This window comes from Carcharodon carcharias, chromosome 6, assembly GCF_017639515.1.
Source record: "Carcharodon carcharias isolate sCarCar2 chromosome 6, sCarCar2.pri, whole genome shotgun sequence".
In the NCBI taxonomy this organism is placed as follows: domain Eukaryota; kingdom Metazoa; phylum Chordata; class Chondrichthyes; order Lamniformes; family Lamnidae; genus Carcharodon; species Carcharodon carcharias.
Genome location: NC_054472.1, coordinates 80,331,296 through 80,355,522, shown reverse-complemented (window position 1 = coordinate 80,355,522; position 24,227 = coordinate 80,331,296). Strand labels below are relative to the sequence as shown.

Sequence of the window (24,227 nt, the reverse complement as noted above, 5' to 3'; positions counted from 1 at the left end):
GATTCTGAAATAACAAGTGTACATATATGGAAAGGCAAAGACTGGCTTGGCTTTGATATCTCCCAGGGTCAAATAGCCTCACAACATTCACAGGGCGGAATCGATCCAGATCTGTAGTGGGCGGGAAAGAAATTGTTTTATCTGCCAAAGCTGCAGTGGTAGGTTTTCGTGTGGTATCATCTCATTGCCGGTGCATCCTACCTAATTAGCAATGCATTCACAGGAATCACACTTGATCAATGGCGGGTGGGCTTGGAGTTGCCCGCGCCACCTTGACCTCAGTTCTTCTTCGCTCCGGGTGCCATATTTAAAGTGTACCAGAGCGCATGCCTACTTCACGTCTACAGACCAGGACTGCTCCAGTGAACAGGTGGCCCCAAAAACAAAGAAGACGGCAGCCTCCAAATTTAGTGACGCCTTTCCGAGGTGCCTACTGAACATAGTGCAAGGCCGCCACGATGTGCTCTTCCCCTGCTCTGGCCACAGGAGATCCACCAGAGTCACCAATCTGGCCTGGGAGGCAGTGGCAACGGTGGTCAGCGCCACCAGAGCACAGAGGAGGTCAGTGATCCAGTGCAGGAATAGAGTGAATAATCTCATCCATTCCACCAGGGTAAGTCAATCACCTCATAATTCTCAACTCATGCTCACAAACCCATCACACATCCACAGGGATCTCACAGCTCAAAGGACAACACCACTAACTCTCACACACACCCTCACATCTCCATCAGGCTCATATCCTCTAAAGCTCATGTCCTCATCCGATCCATGGCTCTGCTCACCACACAAACATTCCATGCAGTGCCATGTGTCCTGCTCACATTCTCTCCAAGTGTTTTCATGCAGGAGAAGCTGCTTCACCAAAGCAGGGAAAGGTCCCAGACTGGGGGTGGAGTGGTCCACATTAGGCCCTTCACTCATTTTGAGCAGCATGCCATTGCCCTGACTGGTGAGGACATGGGCCGTGTCTGTGGCAACAGTGAGGTTGGTAGTGAACACCAACATGAGAATACTGCGCCACATCACCCCTCTCTCAATGCATCTGTGAGTGCTCTCTCTCCTGCTTTTGACTCTACTGCCATGCACTAATTATCTCTTCTTTGGTTTGAACTTTGCCAAGTGACCCATACCCTTAGCCAGCCAGTCCCTCAGCTCCATCCAGGTCCTCACCTCTAACCATGCGGACACCTTCTCCATTAAAGAACTGGAAATAAGCAGCCTGGAAGACCTGAAACAGCGCTCACCCACACTCTCCACCAGTGCAGAAACACATTCCTTGGTGGGATCTACATCTAGAGCAGGCTCAGGTTCACATCAGGTGGTCACCGCATGAACACCACGTGTCCGCAGCAGGAGGAGGCAGGTTCAGGCACTTAAAGGACTGCTGGGAAAGAAGCACCTGTGAGGTCCAAATCAGATGACGAGCCTCTAGATTCAGCTCTCCAGCTTATTGTGGAGAGTCAACAGAATGCAGGAGAACATCACACAGAGCTGTTGGAAACCCTCAATAGAGTGGCATGTGAGTCGGAGGAGAGTGTCTGGCTGCTCTCTGATGAAGTGGTGCCCACATGTGCATGTATGGAGGTCTCCATGAGAAGGATGGCAGACGTCATGGAGATCTTAGTCCAGCAGATCATGGAGATGCATGCAGGCCTTCACTTCATTGCAGTAGCCATGGGCGAGTTCCTGCGGTGACAACACGAGAGGGAAGTGGGGCACCTCGACGTCCCTTCAGGTGCTCCTTCCCCTCAAGGAGTCAGGCCGGGGCCCTCAGGCACCCGAAGGGAAGAGGAGCGTCAGCTGGACACCCCTGGATCATCCACTCAGGAATCTCAGAGGCTGTCCACTCCCTCGGAATCCCCTTTGCCTATGATCCCTCAACCTTGTCCTTTGTCACCACAGGGGGAGCAGCTGGCCCACAGGAGGACAGCCAAAGCAAGCCAGGGCTTTCCAGAAGGCACATGCCAAAGTCATCAGAGGCAACAGGGCCAACCATTGCACAGGCTGTCTCCACCCCTGTTGCGGATGTCAGGGCAGCACCTAGAAGAAGTGGTAGGCCTAAAAAAATTAAGAAATTCTGATAACAAGTAGTGCATGGGTAAACACATTTTGTCACTTTATAATCTGAAAATATATTCACTTTCACTGAATAACATGTAATGCTGTCTTTCAGCTTCATCGACAAGCTTCGTTAGTCCTCCCACTATATGCTCCCCTTCCCACTAGCAGTTCAGCTGCACGCAGCCAGATAATGAGTTATTTTGGAAGGAGAAGTGTGTGTGTATGTGCGTGTGTGTGTGTGTGGGGAGGCAGGACCTTTCGGAGACTCATGCAAGCACTCTCCCATGCACACGGTGATCCATCACAGTAATCTGACTATCCCGAGTATTTTCAATGCTGCCGGCTGGGGTTTCCTTTCAGTTGTCCGTCTGAGTTGACCTGCATCTCCACCCACCCACTGATCACACTCCCATGCAGCACGTGTGCCTGTCCAACACGAGGCTCCGCTCACTTTCGATCTTGATAACGATGATCATAGTCACATTTTTGCTCAGCTCCCCTGTCCTTTCCCCACCCCCAGTCACCCATGTCCTTTACCCTCGGCACCACCTTCCACCTCTCCATTGTCACCGACTAACCCGAACACTTGTCTTTCCAGGATGTCCAGGTGAATGTGCACGTTCCCTACCTTCTTGAGAATCCCAACCCCTTCCACATTGACCTCCCCGACTTCCTCCTTCTCATCCCCAGGGTCCATGACTGCCTTCGAGTCCCCGCCAATTACCCATGCTGTCCCTTCTACCACTACCGTCGCATCCCCACCCTCCCACCCTTCCAGCTCTCTCTGCCCCCTTTCATACTCACCATTCCCTCTTATCAGGTTCACCCTCAGTTCACTCCACTTGAGGCAGTCATTGATTCCACTGCCCCTTCCCTTGCATGTAGCAGCCCATGGCTAAGACCGTGATGTTCTGAATCAGAACCAAAACATCAACAGAGATCTTCCACCTTCACTGGGCTCTTTGTGGCAGAGCCATGTCCACGAGAATCTACCCAGCATGTGTTCCTCCAGAGTCTGGTAGCTGTAGGGCTCCAGCATCTTCTGTTCCTTGGATGTCTGCGATCTGAGCCAGGCCCTAACGGCCCGGCATGTCACACTTGTCCAGATATGTTCTGGCTGGCGTGTTTTCCTGCTAGCATAATGGTAAATCTGGCGTGGGGGGAAATGATTCTGGTACAGCCTTACTTTGCATCCCATTAGTGGGCTGCAAAGCAGGTTCGCATCAGACTCCAGCGGCACGCGTTCCGCCATGGTGGACAGCATCAGATGATCCCACTGTGCTTTCACACCAGTATGAAACCGTTTTTTGGCCTTTCTGCCATGTTGTCTCCCCCCACCCGGCTTGCCATGATGCCTGACGCCAACAAGGCCAAAATACCAGTCACAGCCTGGGCTCACACATTGCTCAAGTGGCAATGCATCAAACACCTTCCAGCACCGTGGTATAAGTCAAATTTTCAGAAGGTGGCAGCTGAAAAATTGGAAAAATTCTAATACAGCATTCGCAAGTCATGCGTTATTGTGAAGTTGATTATTTAATATTATCATGATGATATTGCAAGCACGCAACATTGAACAAAAGACTTTATACTTAAAGCAAATTGTTGCAAGTAATATATTTTATGCAGATGATTTGTGAAGCAATGCTTCGTCTGTGTTTTTTTAAGCTTTGGGCAAGAAAATCGGGGCCACCTCAATTTATTTTCACTATTTTCCTGCTACATCAATAATTCCAGGTTACTCTTGCATTATTACCCAGGGACGCAGCTGTACATAATATGCTGATGACTTGGGCTTAGAGAGTTGAGGTAGCCTGTAGAAAATAAGTCTTTTTAAGGCCTAATTTAAAAATTGCATTATCTCTCCACAGAAAACTTTGTGGAATATGCCAATAAAAGTAATGCATCCCACTGTTTTAAGGGACAGAATTTTTAGCTCAGTATGTGGGCACGCTTGAGCGTAAAGTAGTACGTGATATTTTGGGCAGTGGTCATGCGCAAAAGTCAGAAGCACACCCGCCACCAACTAAGAAGCCTATTAAAGCCATTAAAGTTGTAATTAACTTCAAATTTTGTGGTTGGTGGATGGGCGAATTGGTCAGGCGGACTTTACATTTTTCTTGAAACCTCATCCAAGTGCAGGATGAGGTTTCCATTATTACTTCAAAAAATAAAAATGTTTGGACAGAATTTTCATCATCTATATGTTCAGGTGACTGATTCTGATGCGTGGACAATCTTTTTTGCATTTTAAAATCTTTATTCATTGCTTTTAAATTCTTCAGCTCCCTGAGGCAGCTCTCTGCCTTCAGGGAGCTTTCATTCCATGCTGCCCCACGCCTGCGCTTATGTCAGTGGCCGCCCTCCTCCCGCCCCCACCCCAGCAGTGCTGAGCATTTCAGTGCGCCTTTCACGCTGGCCGGCTCTTACTTGGCCAGCCAACATGAAATTGCGGTTGGAGGCCTGTTCCCCGACCGCTCCCGGACCTGCTGATTGTGCCCGCCCACCGAACTGAAAATCCTGCCCAAGGAGTTTAGGTATAAAATGATCCAGAAAGTTTTGAATTTTTCAATTTCGTTTTCTCAATGGGATAGTTCTATCTTCACAATTTCCTGGCTAAGTCCATTTCTACCTAATGCCTCTATCGTCTTTTGGCTTGGTAACTGAGAGCAATTCTATGAACTTCTATAAAAATATTCACAGGCATCGGGCAAACAAATGCCAAAGAATTTAATACCAGCAGAGGAAGACCAAGGAAATCACAAAATCCATTGGAAGATGTGATAATTGTAAGTAAAGTAAAATAAAACAAAAGTATAGGTAAAATAAATCCAGCAGGATGGATTCTCCCACCAAGGTAGTGGAAATAGTATGAAGTTTAACCTCGACGAGGTAACTTAAAAGGATATCATAAATTTATATGGGCACCCATTACCTGAGTAAACTTCAGATAAATGTACTTTTAAAAAAATTACAGACAGATTTTGTGGAACAGCTCCACTCTCCTAGGCCTTGGAACAGTGTAAAGCTTCAGCTGGGGTCATGTAACAAAGAAAGGCAATGCCACATTAGAGGAGGATCCACAGCCTGAGGAAATTTTATAAGGAAGAAACAAATTTAAAATGAGTCATCTGAGTGAAATAAATTCAAAAATGAAGCTGCCAAGGGAAGAGAATTAAAATGCAAGTTACGAGGTGTTTTTATGTGGAATATTTGCAGATAATAAGAGAATGACGAATTTCATAAGTTGTCTGTTGATGGAGTCACTTGAAGAAGGGGATCTAGTATTAGCTCGTTCTGTTGCACACTTGCCTCTGTGCCAGAAAGTTGTGGGTTCAAGTCTCACTCAGTGATTTGACCCCATAAAGGTGCAGATAAGATAAGCTAAGCAAATGTTACTATCGGCTATCCATCATGAGCAAGGATGATTGTCTTTCATGAGTCCAAAGATGGCTGATGAGGCTGATTTGGGATCTGCAGACTTTATGGCATGTAGAGCATTTGTTGTCATGTTGGATGTCTGATCATGTATTATCAGTTCAGATCATGGCATGTTCTTTTCGCTGCTCTCACTTTTCCTCTTCATTTTATTGTTGTTGAGTCTCAAAATACTGGAATCCTTCCCACATACACCATCAGGTTCGATCCAAGGTGATGATCTCCTAGGAGTTGATGTCAATGTTGCATTTCTTCATGTTGGCTTTCAACACACTGTCAAACAGGTACATCTTTCCACTGGAAGGTCCGAGTTACACAAATAACAAACCAACTATCTTTATGACAACAATGGGAACCAACCTAGCCAGGGAGAGTTGGCCTGACATTTGAACAGTTTTGAGAATGCAGATTCTGGCACAACCATCTGTTTGTTACAAAGTGGAGTCTTTAATGCAAACTTTCCTGCTAGCTTTCCTAACTATAACTTACATTTTCATAACATCTTTAAGGGATGTGGAAGACAGGAGAAACTGGAGTTGTCCTCCTTAGAACAGGGAAGGTTAAGAGGAGATTGATAGAGAATTCAAAATCATAATAGTTTTGATAGAAGCTGCAGAACAGGTTTGAAAAACTAAATGGCTAACTACTGTTTCAATGGGCAGAATTTCCCCCCCACCCCCCGGTTAGGTAGGCTCAGTGGGGGTGGGCGCCACCCGCGATCGGGGCCGGAAGGCAATTTCATGTTGGTGAGCCAATTAAGGCCTGCCCAGTGTGAACTGCCTGTGTGGGCGGGGGTGGAAGCGCGATCCGGGCGAGCGTGGCCTTGGCGCATGCACGCGAGTGAGCGCTTCATAAGCTCCCTGAGGCACAGAGTTGTCTCAGGGAGATGAAGTGTTATAAAAAAAATAAAGAAAATAAAAATGTAATGAAACATGTCCCCTCATGTGACTCTATCACATGAGTAGGGACATGTTATTATTAAGTTTTAAAATTTTAATTTAATTTTTATTTGCTTTAGGAAATCTCATCCTGCCCATGGATGAGGTTTCCCAAAGAGTGCAAAGGACGCTTGGTGTTTTGGCTGCTGTAAGGTTGCACACGCCCATGGAACGAAATATTGCACGACTGCGCGTTGATGTTGGGACGCTCGCTGAGCTAAAAATTTTACCCTATGTTCCTAAAGTGTTTTTAATGAAGGGTCGGTGACCAGAAGATACAGATTTAAAGTGACTAGCAAAAGAACCAGAGGTGACATGAGGAAACATTTTTTTTTACACGGTGAATTGTTGTGAACTGAAATGGGCTCAGGCTGACCAACTCTCAGGAAAAAAATAAGGGACACTTTGGCATGGGGGTGCTGCTGGCTATACTGTTGGAGGTGCCAGCTTTCATATGGCACACCCTCTCAAGTGGGCATATAAAAAATTTCATGGCATTATCACAGGAACAGGGGGGGAGGAGGAGGTGGTGTTCTCCTGATGCCCTGACCAATATCTATCCCTCAGACAGCAACTGTAAAACAGACTATCTGACTACTTTTCTCAATGCTGTTGGGATCTTGCTATGTGAAAATTAGCTGCCATATTATCCTACATAGCAACAGTGACTACACTTCTAAAGTACTTATAGTTGTAAAGCACTATGGGAATTCTAAAGGTTTAAAAGGCACTATACATTATTGTAAGTTCTTTCTTTCTAGCTTCATAGAGAAAATTCTAGACCTTACAAGTGCAGATAATAGTAAGGGTGGATGAGTGGATAGTCCTAGACTTGATCATAAATCAACTAAATGGCTGGGATAGCATCAGGCCTCCAGGCAAAATCATGAGGGATCAGTTGGAGAATGATATAATCAGGGAAAGGTTTGCTACAGAATGAAGGCAAGTGTTGACAAAAACCAAAGTAACTGGGATACTGAATAGATTTCGTTTGATAGCAAATAAAGTGAGGAAACCTGAGAAGCAGCCCAAGAGATTACAGTAACTAAGAGAATCCAGGCACGGTTCAATAAAATGGACAGAGATAAGGTCACACAAGGGAGCTAGAGATTCAGGAGATAGTTTGGACAGAAATGCAGGCCTGAATTTAGTGGCTGGAAAGCCAATGGCAACCCAGCCACAGCCATTTCTGGGAACCCCAACAGGATTAACTGCCTGCCGTCAGGTTTCTGCGACTCTAAAGGTGAAAAGCTGGCCTCCAAGAGCTGCCAGCCAATCAGCTGGCCGGCAGCTCTTCAGTCTCAGCAGTGCCATTGAGAGCTGAAGGGGCTGCTGGGATTGCAGGGACCTGGAGCAGCAGCATTGATGCAGGTCCTGGAGGAGAGGTGGGTGGGGCGGTCTCACCAGGGCCAGTCAGGCAGACCTCGGGGAGGGTGTGGGGTGGTAGGTGGGGATTGGGTGGTGGGAGTCTTTCAGTGGGAGTAGCCCTTGCTGCAGGCAGGGGCCTCTGTGGTGCATATGTTGTACAATGAAAAGAGCAACACCCCCCACCCTGAGCCCGCAGGGAGGCTACTAGGATATACCTGGTAGAATAACAGCAGTGGGAAGATAAGGCCCTTAAATGACGTTTCAGTGGCCACTAAATGCAATTCTTCAATGGCCTACAAGTGGGAAGGCTGACATCAACTTCCCTACCCCAAACTTATCTTAAATGGGGGAAGTCAGTTAGGTAATGGGCTCTTCACCCCGCACCTTTCCACCCCATTATACCGGCCCCACCCCACCCTGGACAAGGGGTATTCAATTCCCTCTACAGTGTGCAAGTCACAAAGAGATTGTAATAATAGGAGATTTCTTGCTTAAGACAGCAGATAGCCAAGTGTGTCGCAAAGACTATATCAAGAGGCTTACCTGGAATACTGAGAAATGCAGGAAAGGGCCCAGTGGTGATAGTCCACAGTAGGTGAAATTCAAGGGTCTTAAAAGTCACACAGGAGGACCATCTCCAAAATCAAAGCTAATGTTCTCCGGTAAACTTTCAGTGTTTTACAAACAAGCAGAATTTTTCAGGAACATTTACAATAGAAATGGAATGCTGACATCACAGTGTAAAGACAGTTGAACAATATAGATTGTTACTGATGAGAATGGATACAATTAAACCCAAGTAAGGAGAAAAGCATTATTGGTAATGTTAAAGCAGCAATAAAGAATCGTTTAAAATAGACTGATTAGGGGCGGAGGTGAGGGAAAGGAGGCGGGATCCCACACACATTAAACATAGGGTGGGATTTTCCTTGAAATCAGCAAAGTCCGAAAACAGGTGGGGAAATCAGCATTTGACCCGTCAACAGCAATGGTGGCTTTTTCCACCATGTCGTGCATCACTTTGTTGAAAAAATTGAGAGGCACAGGTTTCATGCCAGATTGCTGGCCTTGGATTTGCCCGTCCCACGGTCACCTCGGGCCTCTTGTAATCCAGACACCATGTTTAAAGGCCTGCACGGAGCTAGCACTCTCTAAGGGATCGAATGCTGATGGAAAGTCATGGTTTGCAAAGGGGGGAAGCATGCTAGTCCCAAATTCAATGATGCCTCTCTCGAGCACCTATTAGATGCAGTGGAGGCCCATCGTGAAGTCCTCTACACCCAAGATGGTGTAGATGGTGAGGCGAAGAACCTCATCCAAGGTGACAAATCCAGCATGGGAGGCAGTGGCAGTGGTGGTGAGCGCCAATGCCCTACAAAAAAGGACAGCCACTCAGTGCAGGAAGAGGGTGAATGATCTCCCCCGTTCCGCCAGGGTAAGTCATCCTTCTCATCACTCTCAACTCACACAGGGAGCGAGTGTGAGAGAAACAGCATGGTCATTTACAGTGAGAGAGCGCAAGAGAAACAATGCAGTCATTTACAGGGAACGAGTGTGAGAGAAACAGTGGGGCCATTTACAGGGTGAGAGTTTGAGAGAAACAGTGTGGTCATTTACAGCGAGAGAGTGTGAGAGAAACAGTGTGGTCATTTACAGTGAGAGTGTGAGAGAAACAGTGCAGTCATTTACAGGGAATGAGTGTGAGAAACAGTGGGGCCATTTACAGTTTGAGAGTGTGAGAGAAACAGTGTGGCCATTTACAGGGTGAGAGTTTGAGAGAAACAGTGGGGTCATTTACAGTGAGAGAAACAGTGGGGCCATTTACAATGAGAGTGTGAGAGAAACAGTGCAGTCATTTGCAGGGAATGGGAGTGAGAGAAATAGTGGGAGCATTTACAGGGTGAGAGTGTGAGAGAAACAGTGTGGCCATTTACAGGGTGAGAGTTTGAGAGAAACAGTGGGGCCATTTACAGTGAGAGAAACAGCATGGTTATTTACAGCAAGAGAGCGTGAGAAGAACAGCAGGGCCATTTACAGGGTGACAGTGTGAAAGAAACAGAAGAGCCATTTACAGCAAGAGAGTATGATAGAAACGGCATGGTCATTTACAGTGAGAGAGTGTGAGAGGAGCGGGGCCTTTAACAGTGAGAGAATGAGGGAAGAGTGTGAGACCATTAACGAACGTGAGAGGGAAAAAAGCGTGGAGAACAGCTGATTGGTGAGAATTTCTAGTCTTTAAAGTGAAGTAAGGCCTTTAGTTTGTGTTTGGATCTCGAGTCTTTTTTTTCTCATTTTCTTAAAGATAGCTTGTTAAGTAAAAGATCGATGCTGGTGTGTGTAAAAATAATTATAATTAATTAATTACTATAGTACACCACTCTTTAGACTTATAATAAAGTCTAAAGAGTGGTGTACTAAAGTAATTAATTAATAAATTGGATAAAATAAGATAGCAATGGCAGGATGGTTGATGTGTTGCTGCTGCAGCATGTGAGCACTGCTGGACACTAAGGTGATCCAGAGCAAACACATCTGTAGTAAGTGTTTGCAGCTCGAGGAACTTTGGATCCAATATAAGAAGCTGGAGTCTGAGCTGCAGACATTGCACAAGATCAGGGAGGGGGAAAGTTACCTGGACACTTTGTTCCAGGAGGCGGTCATACCCCTCAGATTAGGTCATTCAAATTTGGTTTGTGATCAGGGACAGGAGGGTGTGACTGCAGGTTATGCAGGTATAGGGACTCGGGGTGGGGAGGGGGGGTAGCATTCGAGGGGCCTGGGCCCCTGCATCTGTCCAACAGTTACAAGGTTCTTGCAAGCTGTGTGGATGAGAGCTGGGAGGATGAGTGAACTGACCATGGCACCATGGTACAAGGAGCCATTCAAGTGGGGGAAGGAAATGGGAATATAGTAGTGGTAGGGGACAGTATAATTAGGGGGATGGATACTGTTCTCTGCAGCTGTGAGCATGAGTCCCGAGGGCTGTGTTGCCTGCCCAGTGCCAGGGTTAAGGACGTTTCCTCAGAGGAACTTGGAGCAGGAGGGGAGGGATCCAGTTGTTGCCATCCACATTAATACCAACGACATTGATGGGACTAGAAAGGGGGTTCTTCTGAAAGAGATTTAACTGTTAGGAGCTAAATTAAAAAGCAGAACCTCCAAGGTAATAATCTCGGGATTGCTACCTGAGCCACGGGCAAACTGGCATAGGGTGATAAAGTCAAGGAGTTAAATGCATGGCTCAGAGATTTGTGTGGGAGAATGGGTTTCAGTTCAATGGGCACTGGCACCAATACTGGGGTAGAAGGGAGCTGTTCCAGTGGGATGGGTTTCACTTGAACCATGCTGAGACCAGAGTCCTAGCGAACCGGATAACTAGGGATGGAGAGAGGACTTTAAACTAAATAGAAGGGGGAGGGTTCTGGAGTGGGGATACGTAGGCTTACAAAGCAAAAGGACATGGCACTTTGCGGGGCAGTTATTTAGGTAATGATACCCAGAATGTGACAGGAAGGGACAGAGTGTACAAGCATAAAAAACAGCAGCAAATAGAGTCAAAAGGGGAAAAATTGATAAAAAGGCAAAATAATGGCTCTTTAATTAAATGCATGTAGTATTCGGAACAAAACAAATAAATTAACGGCACAAATAGTGGTTAATGGGTATAATCTTACAGCAATTACAGAGGCATGGTTACAAGGAGATCAAAGTTGGGAAATAAATATTCAGGGGTATGTGACTTTTTGAAAGGATAGGCACGAAGGAAGGGTGGTGGGGTAGCTTTGTTTATACAAGATGGAATAAGCATGAAAGCAAGAAAAGATCTTGGATCAGAAGATGTAGAATCCATATGGGTGGAGGTAAGAAATAACAAGGAGAAGAAGACACTGGCGGGAGTCCTCTATAGGCTCCCTCACAGTAGCTATACTGTAGGACAGAGAATAAATCAGGAGATAATGAGGGCATATAAAAAAAGGCAGTACATTAATCATGGGTCACTTTAATCTTCATGTAGATTGGGAAAACCAAATTGGCAGAGGTAGACATGAGCAAGAATTCATAGACAGTTTCTTAGAACGCTATGCTGTGAATCCAACCAGGGATCAGGCTATTTTGGACCTGGTAATGTGCAATGAGGCAGGTTTAATAAATGACCTCAGTGTAAAGGATCCCCTAGGAAACAGTGACTATAATATGGTAGGATTTAGCATTCAGCTTGAGTGAGAAACTTGGGTCGGAAACAACTGTGCTCAACATAAATAAGGGTAATTACAATGGAATGAGGGAAGAGTTGGCTGGAGTGGAGTGGGAAAGCAGGTTAACAGAAAAGATGGCTGATGAACAATGGCAGAAAATAGTTCACGACTCACAACAAAGATATATCCCACTGAAGAAGAAGGATTCAAGGAAGGGGATAGACCAACCATGGTTAACCAAAGAACAGTATCAAATTGAAAGAAAAGACATACAATGTGGCAAAGATTAGTGGTAAGCTAGAGGATTGGGAAAGCCTTAAAAATCAACAAAACATGACCAAAAAAATAATAAAGAAAGAGAAAATAAACTTTCAGGGTAAACTAGCAAGTAATATAAAAATGGACAGTATGAGCTTCTTTAAATATATAAAAAGGAAGAGAGAGCCCAAAGTGGACATAGGCCCCTTAGAGAATGAGGCTGGGGAGATAATAATGGGGAACTAGGAAATGGCAGAGGAGTTTAATAAATACTTTGCTTCAGACTTCAAGGTAGAAGATACTAATAGCATTCCAAAAATACTAAATAAACAAGGGGCAAAAGCAAGAGGGGGGTGGTGGTGGTATAAGGAAATAAGTGCAATAACAATCACTAGAGAAAAAAGTACTAGGGAAACTAGTGGGGCTAAAAGCTGATAAGTCCCCTGACCTGTTGGGTTGCATTCTAAGATTTTAAAGGAAGTAGTTACAGAGATAGTGGATGCACTGGTAGTAATCTTCCAAGAATCCTTAGATTCTGGAAAAGCTCCAGAGGATTGGAGAATGGCCAATGTAACACCCTTATTCAAAAAGGGAGGGAGACAAAAAACAAGTAACTATCGACCAGTTGGCTTAACATCTGTCATTGGGAAAATGTTGGAGTCTATTATAAAGGATGTAATAGCAAAGCATTTAGGAATACATAATCGAATCAAGCAGAGTCAGCATGGCTTCCTGAAGGATCACACCTAACAAATTTATTGGGATTCTTTGAGGAAGTAACAAGCAGGATAGATAAAAGGGAACCAGTAGACATAATATATTTGGATTTCCAAAAGGCATTCGATAAAATACCACACATAAGGCTACTTAATAAGAGCCCATGGTGTTGAGGATAATATATTAACATGGATAAAGGATTGGCTAACAAATAGAAAACAGAGAATTGGGACAAGGGGCATTTTCGGGATGGCAGCCTGTAACTAGTGAAGTGCCACAGGGATCAGTGCTGGGGCCACAATTATTTACAATATATATTAATGACTTGGCTGAGGGAAGTCAATGTACCATCACCAAGTTTGCAGATGACACAAAAATAGGTGTAAAGTCAAGTGGTGAGGATGACACAAGAGGGATATAGACAGATTGAGTGGGCAAAACTTGGCAGATGGAATATAATGTGGGAAAATGTGAGGTTATGCACTTTGGCAGGAAGAATAGAGGAGCTGAATAGCATTTAAATGGAGAAAGACTGTAGAAGGCTGCAGCACAGAGGGAATTGGGAGTCCTTGTGCATGAATCCCAAAAAGCTAACATACAAGTTCAACAGGTAATAGGGAAGGCAAATGGAATGTTGGCCTTTATTTCAAAGGGAATGGAGTATAAAAATAGGGAAGTCTTGCTAAAACTATACAATGCATTAGTTAGACACCCCAAGAGAATTGTGATCAGTTTTGGTCCCCTTATCTAAGGAAAGATATATTGGCATTGGAGGCAGTCCAGAGAAGGTTCACTAGGTTGATCCCGGGGATGGAGGGATTTTCTTATGAGGGCCAGTTGAGTAGGTTGGGCCTGTACTCAGTGGAGTTTAGACGAATGAGAGGCCACCTTATTGAAACATTTAAGATTCTTAGGGGGCTTGACAGGGTAGATGCTGAGAGGTTGTTTCCCCTTGTGGGAGAGTCTAGCACCAGAGGGCATAATCTCAGAGTAAGGGGGCGCCCCGTTAAAAACAGAGATGAGGAGGAATTTCTTCTCTCAGAGGATAGTGAATCTGTGAAATTCTTTACCGCAGAGGGCTTAGAGGCTGGGTCGTTAAGTATATTCAAGGTGGAGGTAGGCAGATTTTTAATCAGTAAGGGAATCGAGGGTTATGGGGAAAAGGCAGGAAAGTGGAGATGAGGCTGATCAGATCTGCCATGATCTCACTGAATGGCAGAACAGACTTGATGGGTTGAATGGCCTACTTCTGCTCCTATGTCTTACGGTCTTTATGGTCTTATGGTCACAATCAAAACCATCACACATCCATAGGGATCTCACTCACTGCCAGTTCAAGGGACATCACCATTCACTCTCTCACACACAACTTCATCTACCCCATGGATCATGTCCTCATCCTGTCCATGGTACCACTCACCACCCACACATGCCAGGCATCCTTCTCATCTGGCCTGGCAGGTGTCCTGCTTACACTCTCTCCATCTGTCTTCATGCAGGACAAACTGGCTCATAAAAACATGGAGAGGTCTAAGACCGGGGGTGGTATGCCTCAACTGAAGGTCCTGACCAACTTGAGAATAGAGCCGTCCATCTGCTAGCAAGGATATGCACTGTTTCTGTGCTGACGGTGAGGTTGCCGACAGTCAACCGAGTGAGGATCCTGCACTATAACATCCATCAGACAACCATACTGTGAGTGAGGTCTCCTGTTCCACATTCCCCTGCCATGCACTAATGATCTCCTTTCTTCCACCGGCACATCTAAGAAGCATCCAGGCCAGGCCCTCAACTCAAGCCCCGAAGACAACTCGGAAGAGGAATCTGATGACACCCTAATCGAAGACCCGTCACAGCGCTCACCCACACCTTCCACCAGTGCAGAGACACACACCTTGGTGGGACCTAGGTCTTGAGTAGCTTCAGGGTGACAATCTGGTGAGCACAGTGCAATGTCTGATCCAATCCAGGCAGAGGGAGGGAAATCCCAGGGTGCTAGCACTTGGAGGCCAACTGGAGGCCAGGAATCTGCTCAGTCCGAGTCAGATGAGGAGCCTCTGGACTCGATTCTACCTCAGTTGCTGGAGCTGCAAAGACAAGCTCGGGAACATCGAAAAGGGATGTTCGCTGCACTCCTCAGATTGCAAGGTATGATGGGGGCGTCTGTCCGCATTCAGGCTGAGGTGATAGTGCCAGCATGCCAACACACCAAGATCAGCACTGGTAGGGTGGCAGCCATCATGGAGACTTTGGTCCAGTACATTGGTCCTGCATTGCAACAGGAGCTGCACTCCATCGCTGAGGTACTTGCTGGCATCCATCACTATCTACATGAGAAGGGGGTGGAGCATCTCGAGCTCACTCTAGCTGCCCCTTCCTCTCAAGGAGTCAAGCAGGGGCACCTTGGGCACCCACAGGAAAGAGGATCTGCAGGTGCACTCCGGGAGTGACCAGCCCATCCGAATCCCCTATTCCTGTGCCCCCAGCAGCTCCAGCTCTGCAGGGTGAGGAGGGTGGCACTGCCACTCAGCAGGACAGGCTGGGGCTCTTCAGGTCTCAGCCCTCCAGAAGACGCCCACCAAGATCATCACAGACAACAGGATACAGCAGTCAGCAGGCCACCTCCAGTTCCGTTGTGATGTCGGGGATGCACCAAGATGTAGCATAAGGATTAGGAAAGTCAAGAAGATGTAATTGCACAACGTGAGCACAGGTGTTAATCACCTGTATGTAATTTTCACCATTGTAAATACACTCATAATCATGTCTCCTTGTCTATGACTCCTTGTTATGATGAAGTGTGTTCGTGTCATTCAGAAGTGAAACCTTGGTCCCTGCAAGAATATCATGCCCTAACATTGTTGGCTTACGTGATGTTATGTGTGCTCTGAGCACTTTTGAGGTGGGTCTGCCCCCCCTTTTTGTCTGTATTCTGACTAGATGAAGGTGTAATGCCGAAGGGACAGGTAATTATTCATGCAAAAGGATTAAGTACTTTTGAAGTCCATGTTCCCACTGTATTCCAGCAAGATCTGCATGAAACTCTGCACAGAGCCAGTCTGGTTCCAGATTCTCCCAGTTGCTATCTTGTGCTCTCAAGAGATTCCTAACTGCATCTCGTCATCCTCCTCATGGAATCTTGTAACCATTAGGGCCTCACGTGCACGTCTGGCCAGACCAATAACCTCGTCGCATGCATCCTGGGCTTCCAGGACCTCATCACCCTTCTGTCTCTTCCACTTTCTCCTCATTAGAGGAGACGTGCAGCTCCTCCATCTCCTCATCATCCAGGACCTCCACCCTTTGCATCGCCAGGTTGTGCAGCATGTAACAAGACATGATGATGTGTGACATCCTCTGGGTGTGTACTGGAGTGCTCTGCTAGATCTGTTGAGGCACTGGAACCTCATTTTCAGGGTTCCCATGGTTTGCTCCACCAATGTTCGGGTTGCGGCTTGAGCCTCATTGTATCTTCTCCCAGCTGGAGTCACAGGCCGCCGCACGGGTGTCATCAGCCACATTCTCTGTCGGTAGCCCTTGTCCCCGAGGAGCCAGCCCTGCATCCTGTGTGGAGTCTGGAAGATGTCAAGGATCTGAGACCTGCTGAGGATGTATCAGTTGTGGACGCTCCCTAGGATATCATGTGCAGGCTACATGATCCATTTGTTATGGTCGCAAACCAGCTGAACATTGAGCTAGTGAAAGCCCTTGCAGTCCACATAATGGACTGCTTGTTGCCGCAGAGATCTTAGAGCCACATGAGTGCAGTCGATGGCAACCTTTACCTTTGGAAAACGCAAATCTCAGCAAATCTGAGTGCTCTTGCTTCCTAGTTCGCCTGATTATGGTAAAAATTGACAAAGTTGTGTGCCTTGGCGAAGATGGTGTTTGTGACCTCTGGATACATTTGTGGTGGAGGCTTGAGAGATCCCACACAAGTCACCAGTGGAACCCTGGGAGGAGCCATGGCTGTAGAAATTGAGCGCGGCAGCCACTTTCAATGCCACTGGGAGTGGATGCCCTCCGAGTCCCCGAGGTGCCAAATCCTGCAGAACATAGCATATGTGAATAATCAGTTCTCTTGACAATTGCAGTCTTTGGCGACACTGGTTATTGCTCATCTGCAGGTAAGACAAGCGCCGTCTATATACCCTGGGTCTAGCGAGACATCTACAAATGACAAAACAACAACTCTCTGTGGATCTTCCTCTATGTGCGGAGGAGAACCTGCTGCCCCTTGACCTTGAGGGTTGTGCTCCTCCCTGTTCTGAGCCAGGCGCCTCCGTCACATTCTTCTCCTTCTTCTATCCTGCCTATAAACCATGAGGCAGACAGCAAGATCACCAGGCTCCATGTTCCTGATGGTCTCCTTACTGCGAAAGAGAGAGATGCGAGGGTCAGGATCTCTCTTGGTTAAGTCTCTAACTCCGGCTGTGTCTCAAATCCCCCTCACATTTGCAGAAGAGTTCTGGCCACCACTTGGATGGCCAGTGCTTAGTTCGCTTGATGCCTGAACAAAACCCCACCCACCTCTGCCCCACACCACATAACCAAGAGGCAACAGCTTCCGCCACTCGACTGCATCCTGTGCTATCAGCTCAGGCACAGGTATTATCCTAACCTGCACTTCAAGGCTCGTGGTTAGCTTGGACCATGAGGGTTACTGCTCAAAGCAAAGGGTTCTGAGCGCCTCCCTCAGTGACTGTTCCATGCCCACCTCTCGCAAGGGGATCCTCTAACTTGCCCAGTTTCCCAATTGCTCTGCAGTCCCGAGGAGGTAAAAGTTCAGGAGTAATCAGTGGCACTATCAGGCATTTGCGTTGCTTGAGTGGGCATAATTGTTTCAGAAGCCAGACTGCAAGCATGTCGATGGAGCTGATGCTGAACAGTCTCAGATGTGGAGGAATGCTCAATCTTGAGATGCTTTTTCAAGTGCCTGGCTGATTTCTTCCTCCCACCACCCACGCCACCTCACTCCCAACCCACCCCAATGTCCTTGTGTACTTCCTTCAGTCTGTACTGCCTTGATCACCCTCCCGCATTGGAGTCCTTGCCCCGGAACTGCACTGAAAGCCACCTGGGAAGAAGCCACTTTGGAGACTTGTTTGTGACCCCACCATCGTCGTCCCCGCCCCACTTTAGAATCCACAGTGCCACTTTGTTGAATTCCCATGGGGATCTTTGTGAGCACAGCACCAAGTTGTGTGTGCTCACCTCTGAGTTCCCCTCGAAGTTCAGGTCACCAGGTGCATGCCTTTTAAAGGCAGTTGTAAATCCTGCTGTTCTTAAGTTATGCCGACATGGGATTTAAATTTGATGAAGGGGGATGATTTTGGCGTGTGGCCACAATAATGAGATGTAAATTTATGAAAATTAAGTTCCAGATGTTTGACGGTGGGAAACATGTCCCACCACTGGCAGGGGTGGGAGGGGACAATTGCATCCTGGATTTACATTGCCAGGAAACCTGCCTCTGATGCACACCTGGCACCCCTCCAAAGGACGTTATCCCTTTCCTTGCCGCCTTTTAAGCAACTGTAAATTCGGGAGGCGATGGCGTAGTGGCATTTTTTCTGGATTAGTAATCCAGGGACCCAGGGTAATGATCCAGGTACCGGGGTTCAAATCCCATCACAGCAGATAAAAATCTGGAATTAAAATCTGATGATGACCATGAAACCATTGCCGAATGTTGTAAAACCCCATCTGGTTCACTAATGCCCTTCAGGGAAGGAAATCTGTCACCCTTACCTGGTCTGACCTATATGTGACTCTTAAATGCCCTCTGAAATGGCCTAGCAAGCCACTCAGTTGCTACAAAGTCACAAAAAAGGAATGAAAGCTGATGGACCACCCAGCATTGATCTAGGCACCGAAAGCGACAATGGCAATCTCAGCCCTGTCAACCGTGCAAAGTCCTCCTTTGCCTTGTGGGTGCAGTGCTAAAATCAGGAGAGCTGTCTCGCAGACTAGTCAATCAATAGCCTGACACAGTCATCCTCACGGAATCATACCTTACAGATAATGTACCGGACACCACCATCACCATCCCTGGGTATGTCCTGTCCCACTGGCAGGACAGGCCCAGCACAGGTGGTGGCACAGTGGTATACAGTCGGGAGGGAGTTGCCCTGGGAGTTCTCAACATCGACTCCAGATCCCATGAAGTCTCATGGCATCAGGTCAAACACAGGCAAGGAAACCCCCTGCTGATTACCACGGACCGCCCTCCCTCAGCTGATGAATCAGTGCTCCTTCATGTTGAACATCACTTGGAGGAAGCACTGAGGGTAGCAAGGGCGCAGTATGTACTCTGGGTGGGGGACTTCAATGTCCATCACCAAGCATGGCTCAGTAGCACAACTACTGACTGAGCTGGCCGAGTCCTAAATGACATGGCTGCTAGACTGGGTCTGCGACAGGTGGTGTCGGAACCAACAAGAGGGAAAAACATACTTCACCTCATCCTCATCAACCTGCCTGCCGCAGATGCATCTGTCCATAACAGTATCGGTAGGAGGGACCACCGCACAGTCATTGTGGAGACGAAGTCCCACCTTCACATTGAGGATACCCTCCATCCTGTTGTGTGGCACTACCACCATGCTAAATTTCAAACAGATCTAGCAACTCAAGACTGGGCATCCATGAGGTGCTGTGGGCCATCAGAAGCAGCAGAATTGTACTTGAACACAATCTGTAGCCTCATAGCCCAGCATATCGCCACTTTACCATTACCATCAAGCCAGGGGATTAACCCTGGTTCAATGAAGAGTGCAGGAGAGCATGCCAGGAGCAGAATCAGGCATACCTAAAAACGTGATGTCAACCTGGTGAAGCTATAACACAGGACTACTTGCATGCCAAACAGCATAAGCAGCAAGTGATAGACAGGGCTAAGCGATCCCACAACCAATGGATCAGATCTAAGCTCTGCAGCCCTGCCACATCTAGTCATGAATGGCAGTGGACAATTAAACAACTCACTGGAGGAGGAGGCTCCACAAATATCCCCATCCTCAATGATGGAGGAGCCCAGCACATCAGCGCAAAAGACAAGGCTGAAGCATTTGCTGCAACCTTCAGCCAGAAGTGCCGAGTGGATGATCCATCTCGGCCTTCTCCGGAGGTCTCCAGTTTCTCTGATGCTAGTCTTCAGCCAGTTCGATTCACCCCACGTGATATCAAGAAATAGCTGAAGGCACTGGGTACTGCAAAAGCTATGGGTCCTGACAATATTCCGGCAATAACGCTGAAGGCTTGTGCTCCAGAACTTGCCGTCCCCCTAGCCAAGCTGTTCCATTACAGCTACAACACTGGCACCTACCCAGCTATGTGGAAAATTGCTCAGGTATGTCTTGTACACAAAAAGCAGGACAAATCCAACCCAGCCAATTACCGCCCCATCAGTCTACTCTCCATCATCAGTAAAGTAATGGAAGAGGTCATCAACAGAGCTGTCAAGCTCACTGATGCCCAGATTGGGTTCCGCCAGGGCCACTCAGCTCCTGACCTCATTACAGCCTTGGTTCAAACATGGACAAAAGAGCTGAACTTCTAAGGTGAGAGTGACTGCCCTTGACATCAAGGCCACATTTGACAGAGTATGGCATCAGGGAGCCCTAGCAAAACTGGAGTCAATGGGAATCAGGGGGAAAACCTAGCAGGAAGATAGTTGTGGTTGTTGGAGATCAGTCATCTCAGCTCCAGGTCATCACTGCAGGAGTTCCTGAGGATAGTGTCCTTGGCCCAACCATCTTCAGCTGCTTCATTAATGACCTTCCTTCCATCATAAAGTCAGAACTGGGGATGTTCGCTGATGATTGCACAATGTTCAGCACCATTCGCAACTCCTCAGATACTGAAGAAGTCTATGTCCAAATGCAGCAGGACCTGGACAACATCCAGGCTTGGGCTGACAAGTGGCAAGCAACATTCACGCCACACAAGTGTCAGGCAATGACCAACAAGAGAGAATCCAACCATTGCCCCTTGATGTTCAACGGCATTACCATCACAGAATCCTCCACTATCAACATCCTGGGGGATACCATTGGCCAGAAACTGAACCGGACTAGCCATGTAAATACTGTGGCTACAAGAGAAGGTCAGAGGCTAGGAATACTGCGACAAGTTACTTGCCTTCTGATTCCCCAAAACCTGTTCACCATCTATAAGGCGCAAGTCAGGAGTGTGATGGAATACTATCCATTTGCCTGGATGAGTGCAGCTCCCAAAACACTCAAGAAGCTTGACACCATCCAGGACAAAGCAGCCCACTTGATTGGCATCCCATCCACAGACATTTACTCCCTCCACCATCGACACACAGTAGCAGCAGTGTGCTAATAGTGGCATAAAGGTAAAGGTAAAGAAAGCAAAAGGTGTTAATAGCAGAACAAGGGGCAACGTTCTGTGAAAGCATAACATAGGAACAAGTGACAGAGGGCCCTGTGGGGGGAGGGGGGCTGGGGATAAAGGATAAAAAAGAAAAAATACATAAAAGAATAGAATAAAATAAAATTTAAAAAATTAATTTAAAACAAGTAAATAAAAATTGGATTATAATAGGGGGTCAAGATGGAGGAGAGTTCATGGTCTGAAGTTGTTGAATTCAATGTTAAGTCTGGAAGGCCGTAATAAACCTAATTGGAAGATGAGGTGCTCTTCCTCCAGTTTGTGCTGGGCTTCACTGGAACATTGCAGTAGGCCAAGGATGGACATGTGGGCATGCAAGCAAGATGGTGTGTTGAAATGGCAAGTGACAGGAAGGCTGGGTCATGCTTGCGGACTGAACGTAGGTGTTCCGCAAAGCAGTCACCCAGTCTGTATTTTGTCTCCCCAGTGAAGAGGAGCCCACATTGGGAGCAGCAAATACAGTAGACCAAATTGAAGGAGGTGAAAGTGAAGCGCTGCTTCACCTAAAAGGAGTGTTTGGAGCCTTGGACAGCGAGGAGAGAGGTGGTAAGGGGGCAGGTGTTGCACCTTCTGCGATTGTACGGGAAGGTGCTGTGGGAGGGGGTTGAGAAGTTAAGGGTGATGGAGGAGTGCACCAGGGTGTCATGGACGCACGGTCCCTACAGAATGTTGACTGTGGGAAAGATGTGTTTGGTGGTGGCATCATGCTGGAGTTGGCGGAAATAGCGGAGGATGATCCTTTGCATGCGGAGGCTGATGGGATGAAAAGTGGGGACAAGCGGGACCCTATCATGTTTCTGGGAGGCATGGGAAGGGGTGAGGGCAGAAGTGCAGGAGACGGGTTGGGCAGAGTTGAGGGCCCTGTCAACCACCATGGGGGAGCGGTGGGTGAAACCTCAGTTAAGGAAAAAGGAAGGCACAACAGAAGCGCCAAGAAACCTTGGTGTTGAGGCAGTGGTAAATCTTCACTGGGGTTTTGTGTCTGTAAGGGTTGCTGGAATAAAATGAATGGTGTGAGTTTGAATCATTTTCTGATAACTATTGAAATCTTCCCAACCTTTTTTTATCTAGTGTAATATAGTTTTTTTTTGTTTCATAAATGTTTTATTCTTTGTGTTAAAAGTATACTGGAAGACTCATGTCAATGTGTTCAGTTACTGACCTCCACGGTTTAAAAAAAATAACATTTCATTCTGAGATCTGACTTGTCCAGTATTAACACCAGCTGGGTTCGTAACAGTGTGAATTGCATAAGTCATTGATGGTGGCGGGATAGGATGAGAGAATGGTTAATAAAGCATACATAGCATCCTAGGCTTTATAAACAGGGGCATAGAGTACAACAGCAAGGAAGTTATGTTGTACTTGTAGGAGACACTAGTTCAGCATCAGCTGGAGTATTTCATCCAGTTCTGGGTGCTGCACTTTTGGGAAGATGTAAAGGCAACAGAGAGAATGCAGAAAAGATTCATGAGAGTGGTTCCAGGAATGAGGAACTTCAGTTATTAAGACATATGAACTTAAGGCTGTTTTCTATGGAGAAAAGAAGGCTGAGAGGAGATTTGATAGAGGTATTCAAATCATGAGGGGTCTGGACAGCGTAGAGAAGAAAAAGCTGTTTCCACTTCTGAAAGGATCAAGAAGAAGAGGGCACAGAATTAGAATAATTGGCAAAAGAAACAAAGACAACATGAGGAAAAACTTTTTCACGCAGCATGTGGTTAAGGTCTGGAATGCACTGCCTGAGAGTGTGATGGAGGCAGGTTCAATTGAAGCATTCAATTAGACTATTATCTGAAAAGGAACAATGTGCAGGTTACGGGTAGAAGGCAGGAGAATGGCACTAAGTGCATTGCTCATTTGAAGAGTCGGTGCAGACATGATGGGCCGAATGACCTCCTTCTACACTAGTAATTCTGAGATTCTGGTAATAAGCTAAATTGACTGTTAGTTGGCTATTTAAAAATGGCAGGTGTGCTGCCAATTTTGGCGCCCGCCTACCTACTGTATTATGGGGGACAGATTGGGAGTGGGCAGGGAAGATGGTGGGCTTGCCACCTCTTGTATTTTTTGTGCCCCCCCGGCTGAAAAGAACCCAGTGGGGGTGGTAAAACCCAGCCCTCATTTTCTGTTGGGTGGGTTAAGTTAAAATTACCCCCAAGAACGTTTTTGGACAATAAAGCTCATAAACGAAAGAATCCGCTAGATGAACAGAAAGGCAAATGAGTGGGTCGGATCAAGAGCAGAAGTTCAGGAATCAAAAAGGTTGCAAAGTACAGTTAGAGAGAGAAAGATAGCCAAGTATGGACATTGGAAACAAAGACCCGACAGCCTTCCCCTGGCAACAACTGAAAGAGAAATTGAGGGTAAAAACAGAAGAGGAAGAAGGAAAAGCAGTTGAGTGGATAACATTGCGACATGGACTGAGGAAGGGTTGCAGAAAGTCAGAGAGGAAGCAAGATGATGTGAATGCACCACTAGGGCTATGGTGAAAACAAATGAACGATAAAAGCATAATGTATATTTCTGAAATTCTTCTCTCCATTAGTGAAGATGCTATCCCTTTGTTTTAAAGATGTTAACACCTCTAAAATAGGGTAAAATTAACTTTGTGACTGCATTAAATACTCATCCCATCATTTTAGGATCCTAACTTTTAACTTATTCCCCTGGTATTTGAACCCGTCATTAAAACCAAACAATTTGTTTGGATTAGTTTTGTCAATTTCTTTGTTATTTCTAAAACATCAGGTAGATCATCTCAAGGTTTCTTTTCTAGAGAAAACAAGCCTACGTAACCTTTTCAAAAGAGCACACAGGATTTCAGTTG

At 46.6% G+C, this 24,227-nt stretch overlaps 1 protein-coding gene across 2 annotated transcripts in view; it reads right to left on the bottom strand.

Annotated features, from left to right (window-relative positions):
* stau2 (staufen double-stranded RNA binding protein 2) overlaps positions 1–24,227 on the bottom strand; it is a 536,959-nt gene that overhangs the window by 1,712 nt on the left and 511,020 nt on the right. The gene's annotated exons all lie outside the window — the stretch shown is intronic.